This window comes from Nerophis lumbriciformis, linkage group LG10, assembly GCF_033978685.3.
Source record: "Nerophis lumbriciformis linkage group LG10, RoL_Nlum_v2.1, whole genome shotgun sequence".
NCBI lineage: Eukaryota > Metazoa > Chordata > Actinopteri > Syngnathiformes > Syngnathidae > Nerophis > Nerophis lumbriciformis.
Genome location: NC_084557.2, coordinates 10,305,319 through 10,320,426, shown reverse-complemented (window position 1 = coordinate 10,320,426; position 15,108 = coordinate 10,305,319).

Genomic DNA, 15,108 nt, shown 5'->3' with positions numbered 1-15,108 from the left:
CCTCTGTTGTGCCGGATTAATGCACCCCCTGACGGGAGTGTTATATCAACTAAAGCCCTCACTTAAACTTTCCACGTGCAAGATTGAATCTATTTGAAAAAGTGTAACCGAGGGTTTATAAATGTCGCCTATACTGTATGAAACTACAAAATAACAAACACGGAGGCTCCAGTTTACACGAGGACCACTTTACCTTCTTTCAAAAACCTCCGCTCCACTGTGTCATCACTTCCGCTCTTAGCGCCTTCAAAATAAGAGCTCAAGGCATATACTGTATAACAGCGCATAACAGGAACTTAACATCACAAAGAGGAAAGCCCATAAAAATAGGTTACAAAAGTTATTTAATAAGAAGCCAAAAAGTGCAAAAACAATAATGTTCGTGTTGGAGGAGTTGTGAATTAGGTACACCTGCAGTCTGCAGGTGTACCTAATGTTATGGCCCTGCAGTCATTCACAACTCCTCCAACACAAACATTATTGTTTTTGCACTTTTTGGCTTCTTATGAAATAACTTTTTTAAATAGATTCCATCTTGCACGTGGAAAGTTTAAGTGTGGGCTTTAGTTGGTATAACACTCCCGTCAGGGGTTGCCGTGCATTCTACGGCGGGGGTGCAGGAGGCGAGCCTCAGCCAGTGCGTCTTTTGCAGCCGTTTTATGATCGCTCAGCACAAGAAATACGTTACACACATACAGTTGTTGACAAAATACACTGTACATTATATACCTCAGCTAACTAAACTATGAAATGTATAATATAGTTCATATAGCAATACGGTCTCACTGCACAGCAGGCCAGCAGTTAGCCGAGTCCGCAATCCATGTTGAGGCACAACTGAGTGACGTGCCTCAACTGGCTGCTGTTCACCGCACCGTCTCTTCTCAGTATTTGAATGGCAAATGTGAAAATTCAGCGATTTTAAATAAAAATAATCTAAAACTGGTGAAGTTAAATGGAAAATAACTTTATAGTTTAATCACTGGATACATATAACAATTTAATTTAAAAAAATTATTTTTACATTTTTTTTCTTTCCATGATGACAGGTGAGGCCCCGCCTCACCTGCCTCTAGTGACTGCACGTCACTGATATATATATATACATACATACATACATAAAATATATACTGTATATGTGTCAGTGGAAGCTATCTTGGATTATTATATTACTTAAATGTTTAACTTTTTTGATAGGATTAATTACAGCCTGTGAAACACTGTATCACTGGGAGGACGGTTGATAAAGCGCAGTAGCGGCGGTCATGAGTAAAGCACGAACACTTCAAACTGACACTAACTCTTACTAGCGTGCACAACTTTGAGGGACCTGAGGAAGAAATAGTGTTGTGTTACAAACTTTTCTGTGGTGTTGCTTCCTTATTTGTGATTACTCCAAGCTACTTATCAGAGTGTATCTGCGTCTTGCTATATGCGTAGCAGCGGCACCTGAAGTAGACTTCGTTTTTTTACCAATCCGACACCGTCTTGATATAAGCGTTTGCCTTGAATAAATCAGTCCTTGACAGATCCTTTGTGAAACAGTGGAGCAAGAACCTGACAGCACAGTTGGGCTGCAGTGAAATTGATTTGCTGTGCAAAGCACAATTTAAGGGCTGTCACAGCTACATTAGTTGGCAGGAGACTGAAAACAAAAGCAGTGACGACAGACAAAAATTTATACCAGTTGCAAGGGTTCTACTTTTTTCTAGACTGATGAGTTGGTCTGAAATATGGTAACATGTCCTGGGACCAGGAGAGTAACATGACATTCATTTTAAGTACAGGGGAACATAGTAAGTCAAATACAATCCATTAAGGGATGCTGGACATTTATTGTCAATGACTTCTCACATTAAGATGCCATCATGGTGACCATATTTCAAATACACCAGACTTTACACAAAGTCATTCTATTGATTTTCCATGACTGCTCATTAGTATTCAAGCACAAATCTGGTCCTCATTGGTCTTAACAGTTCAGCCAATGAAGGCTTTCCCCCCCCCATGTGGAGTTTGTGACAGGGTGCAAAGTGTCACTTTTATACTTATGTTCATCATGTGTATATGGATGTGATGCCAAGTCATGCTTCAGCAACAAAACACAGGAAATTGAATAAACAACATCATTTATATGCTGTCAAAATTGTCAAGATTCTGAGAAGGTTTTTTTTACACGAATGCAAACCCTAGCAAAGCTGAAAATATTTAAAGTTACCAATCCTTGCCTTGATGTGGGATCTGAGCCGAGGATGTCGTTGTGGCTTGTGCAGCCCTTTGAAACACTCGTGATTTAGGGCTATATTAGTAAACATTGATTGATTGATTGATTGATTGAATCCATATATAATATAACGTATTTTTCGGAGTATAAGTCGCACTGGAGTATAAGTCGCATTTTGGGGGGAATTTTATTTGATAAAACCCAACACCAAGAATAGACATTTGAAAGGCAATTTAAAATAAATAAAGAATAGTGAACAACAGGCTGAATAAGTGTACGTTATATGAGGCATAAATAACAAACTGAGAACGTGCCTGGTATGTTAACGTAACATATTATGGTAAGAGTCATTCAAATAACTATAACATATAGAACATGCTATACGTTTACCAAACAATCTGTCACTCCTAATCGCTAAATCTCATGAAATATTATACGTCTAGTCTCTTACGTGAATGAGCTAAATAATATTATTTGATATTTTAATGTGTTAATAATTTCACACATAAGTCGCTCCTGAGTATAAGTCGCACCCCCGGCCAAACTATGAAAAAAAACTGCGATTTATAGTCCGAAAAATACGGTAATCAATTAAACAGTGCAGTATCTTACGTTTGTACATCAAAATTACACTTTCAGCAACTATTTCCATTACAGTATATTTTCTAAAGGGACACTATTATATGGAACTACTTTAGAGTAGTCAGTGTATTGCTTGGATAACATTACCGCATTACACGCTCATCAGCAATGCGCCTTTCCTCCAGAAGGTCTTATCTTTGTCCATGTGATGTCAGATGAAACAAAAAATTGAGCTGTTTGGCCACAATACCCAGCAATATGTTTGGAGGAGAAAAGGTGAGGTCTTTAATCCCAGGAACACCACTCCTACCGTCAAGCATGGTGGTGGTAGTATTATGCTCTGGGCCTGTTTTGCTGCCAATGAAACTGGTGCTTTAAATGGGACGATAAAAAAGGAGGATTACCTCCAAATTCTTCAGGACAACCTAAAATCATCAGCCTGGAGGTTGGGTCTTGGGCGCAGTTGGGTGTTCCAACTGTCACGTCGGGGTTTTCGCAGCGCCTAATGTACGGAATCATTCTGGTTGTGCTTACTGACCTCGAAGCTATTTTATTTGGTACATGGTGTAATGATAAGTGTGACCAGTAGATGGCAGTCGCACATAAGAGATACGTGTAGACTGCAATATGACTCAAGTAAACGACACCAAAATTGTGTATGCCCATCCATCCATTTTCTACCGCTTATTCCCTTCGGGGTCGCGGGGGGCGCTGGAGCCTATCTCAGCTACAATCGGGCGGAAGGCGGGGTACACCCTGGACAAGTCGCCACCTCATCACAGGGCCAACACAGATAGACAGACAACATTCACACTCACATTCACACACTAGGGCCAATTTAGTGTTGCCAATCAACCGGGATGCAAACGGACCACTCCGGACAGGACGTGCAGGTAGGAACATGCTTTATTCTTTGAACAATCAAAGAAGCACCAAAAACAGAAAACAAGTCGAAGGAAACACGTGCCAATCGCACTCGAAGCTAAGGCAAAAACTTAGCGCAGGAAACATAGAAGCTAGCACTTAGCATAAACGAGAGACAAGGCAAAACTCACGTAACAGGTGCATGTAGCAAACAATGACGCCAGACTGAGCGTGGCGAGCAAGGTGAATAAATAGCTCTCGGATTAGTGCTTGACAGCAGCTGAGCGTGGGACCACTAACCAGAGGCAGGTGAACCCAATTAATCACCATGGTGACCAAAATAAACCCAGGACTGCACAAAACAGGAACTAAGGGAGTTCAAAACTAACAGAACATAACTAACCAAAACATGATCCGATCATGACACCGACAGGACAATGACCCCAAACACACGTCAAAAGTGGTAAAGGAATGGCTAAATCAGGCTAGAATGAAGGTTTTTGAATGGCCTTTCCAAAGTCCTGACTTAAACGTGCGGACAATGCTGAAGAAACAAGTCCATGTCAGAAAACCAACACATTTAGCTGAACTGCACCAATTTTGTCAAGAGAAGTGGTCAAAAATTCAAGCAGAAGCTTGTGGATGGCTACCAAAAGCGCCTTATTGCAGTGAAACTTGCCAAGGGACATGTAACCTAATATTAACATTGCTGTATGTATACTTTTGACCCAGCAGATTTGCTCACATTTTCAGTAGACCCATAATAAATTCATAAAAGAACCAAACTTCATGAATGTTTTTTGTGACCAACAAGTATGTGCTCAATCACTCTATCACAAAAAAATAAGAGTTGTAGAAATTATTGGAAACTCAAGACAGCCATGACATCATGTTCTTTACAAGTGTATGTCAACTTTTGACCACAATATATACAGTCCGGCCCCCGGCCAAATTTTTTTCAACCCAATGCAGCCCCTGATTCAAAAAGTTTGTGGACCCCTGTTTTAGACGCAAGAAAATGCATTTTGTCCGAAGTTTTTTTCCTACAAGTGAGCAAATGAAGCACATTAAAAAAGGCCAGCAGACACCAAAAGACATCAATTGGTCTTAACCATCCCATTAAACGGGAACTGTACTTTTTTTTAAATTTTATTTTGCCGATCATTCACAATCCTTGTGTGACACAAGCACATATTTTTTTAATGCATTCTAACTCGTAAAAAAACGCAGCTTGCAATAAAGGTAATAAGATTCGCTCTAATCTGCCTATAAAGCGCTTTAAAAACATCCAAAAGACTTCATCATTGTTTTACATACATGATGTAAGTATATATGTAATGTATTAACAGGCACATTCATAATATCATTTAATATTTATGTATTTTAATAATTTCAAGCATACGGTGGCGTATTAATTTCACGGATGCATCACAATGTAGACTTCATGAGAGCCAACCAGAACCTTGTATTTTTGAGCCTGAATATAAAGAGGATGAGCAACAAGTTTTAGAAGTTGTGTGCTAAACAGATACAGCTTTAGTGGAGCACTAAGTAGCATGCAGAGCAGTGACGTGCGGTGAGGTTGATGGCTGGTGAGGCACTGACTTCATCACAGTCAGATTTACAAACATATGAACCCTAAAGGGTATCTTATTCACCATTTGATTGGCAGCAGTTAACGGGTTATGTTTAAAAGCTCATACCAGCATTCTTCCCTGCTTGGCACTCAGCATCAAGGGTTGGAATTGGGGGTTAAATCACCAAAAATTATTCCCGGGCGCGGCGCCGCTGCTGCTCACTGCTCCCCTCACCTCCCAGGGGGTGATCAAGGGGATGGGTCAAATGCAGAGGACACATTTCATTACACCTAGTGTGTGTGTGACAATCATTGGTACTTTAACTTAACTTTAACTTTACACATACAAACTGTAGCACACAAAAAAGCACATTTAATTAAAAAAAACGTTATTATGGTCTTACCTTTACTTATAAATGAAGTCCATGCGTCGCTGTTGTGCTGGAAGAATGCACCCCCTGACGGGAGGGTTATATCAACTAAAGCCCTCACTTAAACTTTCCACGTGCAAGATTGAATCTATTTTAAAAAGTGTAACCGAGGGTTTATAAATGTCGACTATACTGTATGAAACTACAAAATAACAAACACGGAGGGTCCAGTTTACACGAGGACCACTTTATTTACCTTCTTTCAAAAACCTCCGCTCCACTCCAACGTGTCATCACTTCCGCTCTTAGCGCCTTCAAAATAAGAGCTCAAGGCATATACTGTATAACAGCGCATAACAGGAACTTAACATCACAAAGAGGAAAGCCCATAAAAATAGGTTACAAAAGTTATTTAATGAGAAGACAAAAAGTGCAAAAACAATAATGTTCGTGTCGGAGGAGTTGTGAATCACAGGTGTACCTAATGTTGTGTCCCTGCAGTCATTCACAACTCCTCCAACACGAACATTATTGTTTTTGCACTTTTTGGCTTCTTATGAAATAACTTTTTTAAATAGATTCAATCTTGCACGTGGAAAGTTCAAGTGTGGGCTTTAGTTGATATAACACTCCCGTCGGGGGGTGCATTCTACGGCGGAGGTGCAGGAGGCGGGATTACTGCGAGCCTCAGCCAGTGCGTCTTTTGCAGCCGTTTTATGATCGCTCAGCACAAGAAATACTTTACACACATACAGTTGTTGACAAAATACACTGTACATTCATTATATACCTCAGCTAACTAAACTATGGAAATGTATAATATAATTCATATAGCAATACGGTCTCACTGCACAGCAGGCCAGCAGTTAGCCGAGTCCGCAATCCATGGTGAGGCACAATTGAGTGACGTGCCTCAACTGGCTGCTGTTCACCGCACCGTCTCTTCTCAGTATTTGAACAGCAAATGTGAAAATTCAGCGATTTTAAATAAAAATAATCTAAAACTGGTGAAGTTAAATGGAAAATAACTTTATAGTATAAACACTGGATACATACAACAATTTAATAAATGTTTTTTCATTTTACATTTTTTTTCTTTCCATGATGGCAGGTGAGGCGGGGCCTCACCTGCCTCTAGTGACTGCACGTCACTGATGCAGAGGTGGGTAGTAGCGCGCTACATTTACTCCGTTACATCTACTTGAGTAACTTTTGGGATAAATTGTACTTCTAAGAGTAGTTTTAATGCAACATACTTTTACTTGAGTATATTTATAGAGAAGAAACGCTACTTTTACTCCGCTCCATTTACCTACATTCAGCTCGCTACTGATTTTTATCGATCAATGCACGTTTTGTTAGTTTTGGTTTGTCAGACAGACCTTCAAAGTAGGATCTATTTCACCAATCAAATGCAGATCATCTTTGCATGTATATATTGCACATCTTTTACACAAACCTTTAGTGGACCGGGCTCTCGGTGGTCAACTTCTGATGCGGACAATCCTTCCTCACATTAACCTTCAGGCAGAAGTTCATCCCCTGCATGAGTATAATTGAATGAGAGCGGATTTATGTTTTACACAGGATTGCAGCACATTGCCTGAGGTCAGTCATAATTAAAATTGTAGTCAGCAAAATGTTGTTGATTAGTTTGTTACACAACACACTAAATTAGTCTTGCTGTCTAATTATAGCCACAATCCTTTTCATTAGCCGTACAGTGTGCTGGCCAATTTGTTCAACCCGGCAGAATGCAAGTAGCACTTGTTGAGGGGGGAACGATAATGAGGGTAAAAATGACAATGGCTCATCAGAAATTGAGTTTTGTCCCTCCTGACAAAATAATGAATGGTGGTTGTTTTATTGTGGAACCACCCTTGGGATGTGATCATCTCCATCGTGCTCCAAATACTCGGAACGTTTGGTGTTTATGTCAAACAATATCTGAGAAAGTGTCAAATGTGTGTCTTCAGGGACGAGAGATGATGTTAGAGACCTGCCACATTGTGAAGGAGTTAGCATTTATTATGTTTATTTTACATTCTTGAAGATGGACGTTTCAGCTCCTCCATCATAGCGGGGCTGAATAAGAGAGTATCATCTCAGTCATTTCCCCGAGCCCAGCTCTCTCCTAATAATGAACACCAAAAGCAACATGTCAGAAAATGATGACTCGGATGCTTCAAAGGCGTGCACGCTGCTGGATTATGACTTCCTTATACAGCTGGCCATTTGCCCAGAGCTAAAGCAATGTCTCTGGCGTAAAATAACAAGACTACTAAAGCGGGGCCAAGAATTACGATTCTCTCTGCACAGGCAGCCTTCTTTTCCGTGCACAAACTTTTACATTTGACTCTTCGATGCTTAGTATGAGGCGGCTGGCTTGAATGCATAGGGTGGGGCTTGAAGGACTTAGATGCCCATTTTGGAAAAATATTAATACACGGGAGACTAAATTTGTAGTCATTTATTAGAAAAAATTAGTCAAAAAAAACAAAACATTAGTTTTTTCAGTATTGCATAATAAGTACCGTATTTTTCGGACTACAAGTGTCAGGACTTGGACTGTGGCGTGGTTTGTTCTCCCATGGTGCAAATGAACATTTGGACCAGACATGGCGTGAAGGTGAAGACATATTTAATTTTACTATAACAAAAAGAACAAACTAAAGGCGCGCACAAGGGGGAAGTACAAACTTGACAAATGAAACCAATACTTGCACGTGGGCAAAAAACTAAGGACATGAACAAAAGTCGCTAACTGTGGCATGAATCGAAAAAACTTACTTGGACAGGGCATGAAGTACGCAGAGGTAAACAGAGTGTGACAGGGGTATGATGTCACCAGGGAGACTTCCTGGCAACAATGGGTTTGAATAATAGTGACATGATTAAAGACAGGTGCGTGAGTCGTGAGGGCAGGTGAAAACTAATGGGTTGCTATGGTGACTAACAAGAGTGCACAATGAGTCCAAACGTGGAACAGGTGAAACTAATGGGTAACCATGGAAACAAGACAAGGGAGTGAAAAGCCAGAAACTAAAGAGTCCAATAACTAAACAAAACAAAACATCCTTTCATTTTCTCAAAACTAACGGTGCGCCTTATAACCCGGTGCGCCTAATGTACGAAATCATTCTGGTTGTGCTTACTGACCTCGAAGATATTTTATTTGGTACATGGTGTAATGATAAGTGTGACCAGTAGATGGCAGTCGCACATAAGAGATACGCGTAGACTGCAATATGACTCAAGTAAACGACACCAAAATTGTATATGTTCCATTGAAAATATAGAACATTACACACGGCGTTTAAAAATCTATCAAGATGTTTTAGTACGACTTTGGTAAGCTATGAAGCCGCACCGCTTGATGGATTGTACTGTGCTTCAACATAGGAGAATTATTATGGTGTGTGTATAAGGTAAGACATATTATCTGGCGTTATGTTTCGCAATATTATGCAAAAGTAACTTTTCTTACCTTCTGGTACCTGCTGATCTGTATTTGGGATCTGCATAAGTCCTGAAAATGTGCACGTGTCCACCTTGTAGTCTTCTTTTTCACTATCTTCTTGTTATGGGACATTCATCCTCCGCTGTTGCCATTTCTAATACAAACCCCGTTTCCATATGAGTTGGGAAATTGTGTTAGATGTAAATATAAACGGAATACAATGATTTGCAAATCATTTTCAACCCATATTCAGTTGAATATTCTACAAAGACAACATATTTGATGTTCAAACTGATAAACATTTTTTTTTTTTTTGCAAATAATCATTAACTTTAGAATTTGATGCCAGCAACACATGACAAAGAAGTTGGGAAAGGTGGCAATAAATACTGATAAAGTTGAGGAATGCTCATCAAAAACTTATTTGGAACATCCCACAGGTGTGCAGGCAAATTGGGAACAGGTGGGTGCCATGATTGGGTATAAAAGTAGATTCCATGAAATGCTCAGTCATTCACAAACAAGGATGGGGCCAGGGTCACCACTTTGTCAACAAATGCGTGAGAAAATTGTTGAACGGTTTAAGAAAAACCTTTCTCAGACAGCTATTGCAAGGAATTTAGGGATTTCACCATCTACGGTCCGTAAAATCATCAAAGGGTTCAGAGAATCTGGAGAAATCCCTGCACCTAAGCAGCTAAGCCCGTGACCTTCGATCCCTCAGGCTGTACTGCATCAACAAGCGACATCAGTGTGTAAAGGATATCACCACATGGGCTCAGGAACACTTCAGAAACCCACTGTCAGTAACTATAGTTGGTCGCTAAATCTGTAACTGCAAGTTAAAACTCTCTTATGCAAGGCGAAAACCGTTTATCAACAACACCCAGAAACGCCGTCGGCTTCGCTGGGCCTGAGCTCATCTAAGATGGACTGATACAAAGTGGAAAAGCGTTCTGTGGTCTGACGAGTCCACATTTCAAATTGTTTTTGGAAACTGTGGACGTTGTGTCCTCCGGAACAAAGAGGAAAAGAACCATCCGGATTGTTATAGGCGCAAAGTTGAAAAGCCAGCATCTGTGATGGTATGGGGGTGTATTATTGCCCAAGACATGGGTAACTTACACATCTGTGAAGGCGCCATTAATGCTGAAAGGTACATACAGGTTTTGGAGCAACCTATGTTGCCATCCAAGCAACGTTTCCATGGACGCCCCTGCTTATTTCAGCAAGACAATGCCAAGCCACGTGTTACATCAACATGGCTTCATAGTAAAAGAGTGCGGGTACTAGACTGGCCTGCCTGTAGTCCAGACCTGTCTCCCATTGAAAATGTGTGGCGCATTATGAAGCCTAAAATAGCACAACGGAGACCCCCGGACTGTTGAACAACTTAAGCTGTACATCAAGCAAGAATGGGAAAGAATTCCACCCTAGAAGCTTAAAAAATGTGTCTCCTCAGTTCCCAAACGTTTACTGAGTGTTGTTAAAAGGAAAGACCATGTAACACAGTGGTGAACATGCCCTTTCCCAACTACTTTGGCACGTGTTGCAGCCATGAAATTCTAAGTTAATTATTATTTGCAAAGAAAAAATAAAGTTTATGCGTTTGAACATCAAATATCTTGTCTTTGTAGTGCATTCAATTAAATATGGGTTGAAAAGGATTTGCAAATCATTGTATTCCGTTTATATTTACATCTAACACAATTTCCCAACTCATATGGAAACGGGGTTTGTATAAAGTAGTGTAATGAAAATGTACCTCAAATGTATTCCTGGACACATCATGCTCTGTCACTGATTAAAATTTTAACAAAAATGTGTCCTGTTACTTCTGGTGGCCCTCGTGGCGTGTGTGACTAGGAATTTCAAAGCAGCAGGTTGTGAGTTTAAATCCATGTCGGAGTTGAAGTAAAGTTTCTAAACTTATGTTTTAATGATGTTGAAATTGTTTAATATGCTTAACTTTAGAATAGTGATTTAAATAAGTGGATTGCTCACTGTGTTGCTCAAGGTGATATCATTGATATGGTGCTGAGAAAACCCACGATTTCAGATCGCTCTAAAAACATCCAAAAGCCTCAAACAATTTATATCCATTCATCAACAAACATAACACGAATATGTAATAACAGGCATAATAATGATAACATGTAATATTTACAGTGCTTTGGTCATTTTAAGCATAATTGAAATTTCTCCCATGGGCGCGTTGTCATCTTAGGCCGTTTAATCGATCGCAACTGGACTGCTTGGTTTGTATTGGTACTAGAGTAGGCTTCATCAGTTCCTGCTCATAGATTTAGATTGGTCAGATCTACTTTATTTTTCGGACTATAAGGCGCACTTAAAATCCTTTAATTTTCTCAAAAATCGACAGTGCGCCTTATAACCCGGTGGAACTAATGTACGGAATAATTTTGGTTGCGCTTACTGACCTCGAAGCAATTTTATTTGGTACATGTTGAAATGATAATTGTGACCAGTCGATGGCAGTCACACATAAGAGATACGTGTAGACTGCAATATGACACCAAATTTTGTTCCATTGAAAATATAGAACATTACACACGGTGCTCAAAAATCTTCTACCTTCTGGTATCTGCTGATCTGTATTTGGGATCTGCATAAGTACTGAAAATTTGCGCTCGTCTGCCTTTGTAGTCCGTGGCCACACCGTAGTCGATAAGATTCTTCTTTTTCTCTATCTTTTTGTTATGGGACATTCATCCTCCGCTGTTGCCATTTCTAATATAAAGTAGTGTAAAGTTCCTACTTATATCTGAAACTAGTAATTAATGAAAATGAGTAAAATGAACTGTTAAAGGTTAGTACTATTAGTGGACCAGCAGCACGCACAATCATGTGTGCTTACGGACTGTATCCCTTGCAGACTGTATTGATATATATTGATATATAATGTAGGAACCACAATATTAATAACAGAAAGAAACAACCCTTTTGTGCGAATGAGTGTAAATGGGGAAGGAGGTTTTTTGGGTTGGTGCACTAATTGTAAGTGTATCTTGTGTTTTTTATGTTGATTTAATTAAAAAAAACAAAAACAAAAAAAACAACAACATACCGATAATGAAAAAACCATTACCGATAATTTCCGATATTACATTTTAAAGCATTTATCGGCCTGCCGATATTATCGGACATCTCTAATCTTCAGAATGGATCTGACTATCATTTAAAAAGGTTTCCCTTTAAGGGACCTGTTTTTTTGTCCCCTAAAGGTGACTGTGTAAACAGAGCAATGTCCCCATTGCCAGAACACACACACACACACACACACACACACACACACACACACACACACACACACACACACACACACACACACACACACACACACACACACTGGTTATCCACCATCAGACATTGCCACTGTCATTTGGCTCCATGTCTGGCTAATAGCTCCAATGAGCCACGTAAGCAACAAATGAGCTTGTTAGAATCCTCAAACATGGCCTGACCTTATCACCAAGTCGAAAAGAAAATCTCACAGGTTCCTGTGCTGGGTTATTACTGACAGGAATCTTTTGAACCTTGACTGTATACGCATACTTGCCAACCCTCCCGGATTTTCCGGGAGACTCCCGAAATTCAGCGCCTCTCCCGAAAACCTCCCGGGACAAATCATCTCCCGAAATTCGAGTCCGCTTTCCCACAATATAAACAGCGTGCCTGCCCAATCACGTTATAACTGTAGAATGATCGAGGGCGAGTTCTTGGTTTCTAATGTGGGTTTATTGTTAGGCAGTTTCATTAACGTCCTCCCAGCGCGTTAACAACACACATCAACAGCAGTCACGTTTTCGTCTACCGTAAAGCAGTTCGTCTGCCGTAAACAGCAATGTTGTGACACTCTTAAACAGGACAATACTGCCATCTAGTGCATTTGATGAAAGCACTTTTGTGCGTGCCACACAGCAATGCATCAGAGAGGGTGTTCAGCATGGTTAGAAAAATAGTGACAGAGAATAGAACAAGGATGGACAATTCAACCCTTAACTCACAAGTATATGTGTAAATAAATGAACACTGAAATTCAAGTATTTCTTGTATTTATATATATATATATAAATATATACAGGTAAAAGCCAGTAAATTAGAATATTTTGAAAAACTTGATTTATTTCAGTAATTGCATTCAAAAGGTGTAACTTGTACATTATATTTATTCATTGCACACAGACTGATGCATTCAAATGTTTATTTCATTTAATTTTGATGATTTGAAGTGGCAACAAATGAAAATCCAAAATTCCGTGTGTCACAAAATTAGAATATTACTTAAGGCTAATACAAAAAAGGGATTTTTAGAAATGTTGGCCAACTGAAAAGTATGAAAATGAAAAATATGAGCATGTACAATACTCAATACTTGGTTGGAGCTCCTTTTGCCTCAATTACTGCGTTAATGCGGCGTGGCATGGAGTCGATGAGTTTCTGGCACTGCTCAGGTGTTATGAGAGCCCAGGTTGCTCTGATAGTGGCCTTCAACTCTTCTGCGTTTTTGGGTCTGGCATTCTGCATCTTCCTTTTCACAATACCCCACAGATTTTCTATGGGGCTAAGGTCAGGGGAGTTGGCGGGCCAATTTAGAACAGAAATACCATGGTCCGTAAACCAGGCACGGGTAGATTTTGCGCTGTGTGCAGGGGCCAAGTCCTGTTGGAACTTGAAATCTCCATCTCCATAAAGCAGGTCAGCAGCAGGAAGCATGAAGTGCTCTAAAACTTGCTGGTAGACGGCTGCGTTGACCCTGGATCTCAGGAAACAGAGTGGACCGACACCAGCAGATGACATGGCACCCCAAACCATCACTGATGGTGGAAACTTTACACTAGACTTCAGGCAACGTGGATCCTGTGCCTCTCCTGTCTTCCTCCAGACTCTGGGACCTCGATTTCCAAAGGAAATGCAAAATTTGCTTTCGTCAGAAAACATGACTTTGGACCACTCAGCAGCAGTCCAGCTCTTTTTTTCCTTAGCCCAGGTGAGACGCTTTGCGCGCTGTTTCTTGGTCAACAGTGGCTTGACACGAGGTATGCGGCAGTTGAAACCCATGTCTTTCAAGCGTCTCTTGGTGGTGGATCTTGAAGCACTGACTCCAGCAGCTGTCCACTCCTTCTGAATCTCCCCCACATTTTTTAATGGTTTTTTTTTCACAATCTTGACCAGGGCGCGGTGATCCCTATCGATTGTACACTTTTTCTGACCACAGTTTTTCCTTCCCTTTGCCTCTCCATTAATGTGTTTGGACACAGAGCTCTTAGAACAGCCAGCCTCTTCAGCAATAACCTTTTGTGTCTTTCCCTCCTTGTGCAATGTGTCGATGGTTGCCTTTTGGACAGCTGTCAAATCTGAAGTCTTCCCCATGTTTGTGTAGGCTTCAGAACTGGACTGAGAGACCATTTAAAGCCCTTTGCAGGTGTTTTGAGTTAATCAGCTGATTAGTTTGTGGCACCAGGTGTCTTCAAAATTTAACCCTTACACAATATTCTAATTTTGTGACACACGGAATTTTGGATTTTCATTTGTTGCCACTTCAAATCATCAAAATTAAATGAAATAAACATTTGAATGCATCAGTCTGTGTGCAATGAATAAATATAATGTACAAGTTACACCTTTTGAATGCAATTACTGAAATAAATCAAGTTTTTCAAAATATTCTAATTTACTGGCTTTTACCTGTATATATATATATATATATATATATATATATATATATATATATATATATCAGCAGTCCTTTGGGGTGACTGTGGCAATGTGGAGTTTATAGTAAATGCACTTTGCACATGCACGTTTTGACGTATACCATACTAGCCAACCTTGAGACCTCCGATTTCGGGAGGTGAGGGGGCGTGGTTGGGGGGGCGTGGTTGGGGGCGTGGTTAAGAGGGGAGGAGTATTTTTACAGCTAGAATTCACCAAGTCAAGTATTTCATATATATATATATATATATATTTATATATACATATATATATATATATATATATATATATATAT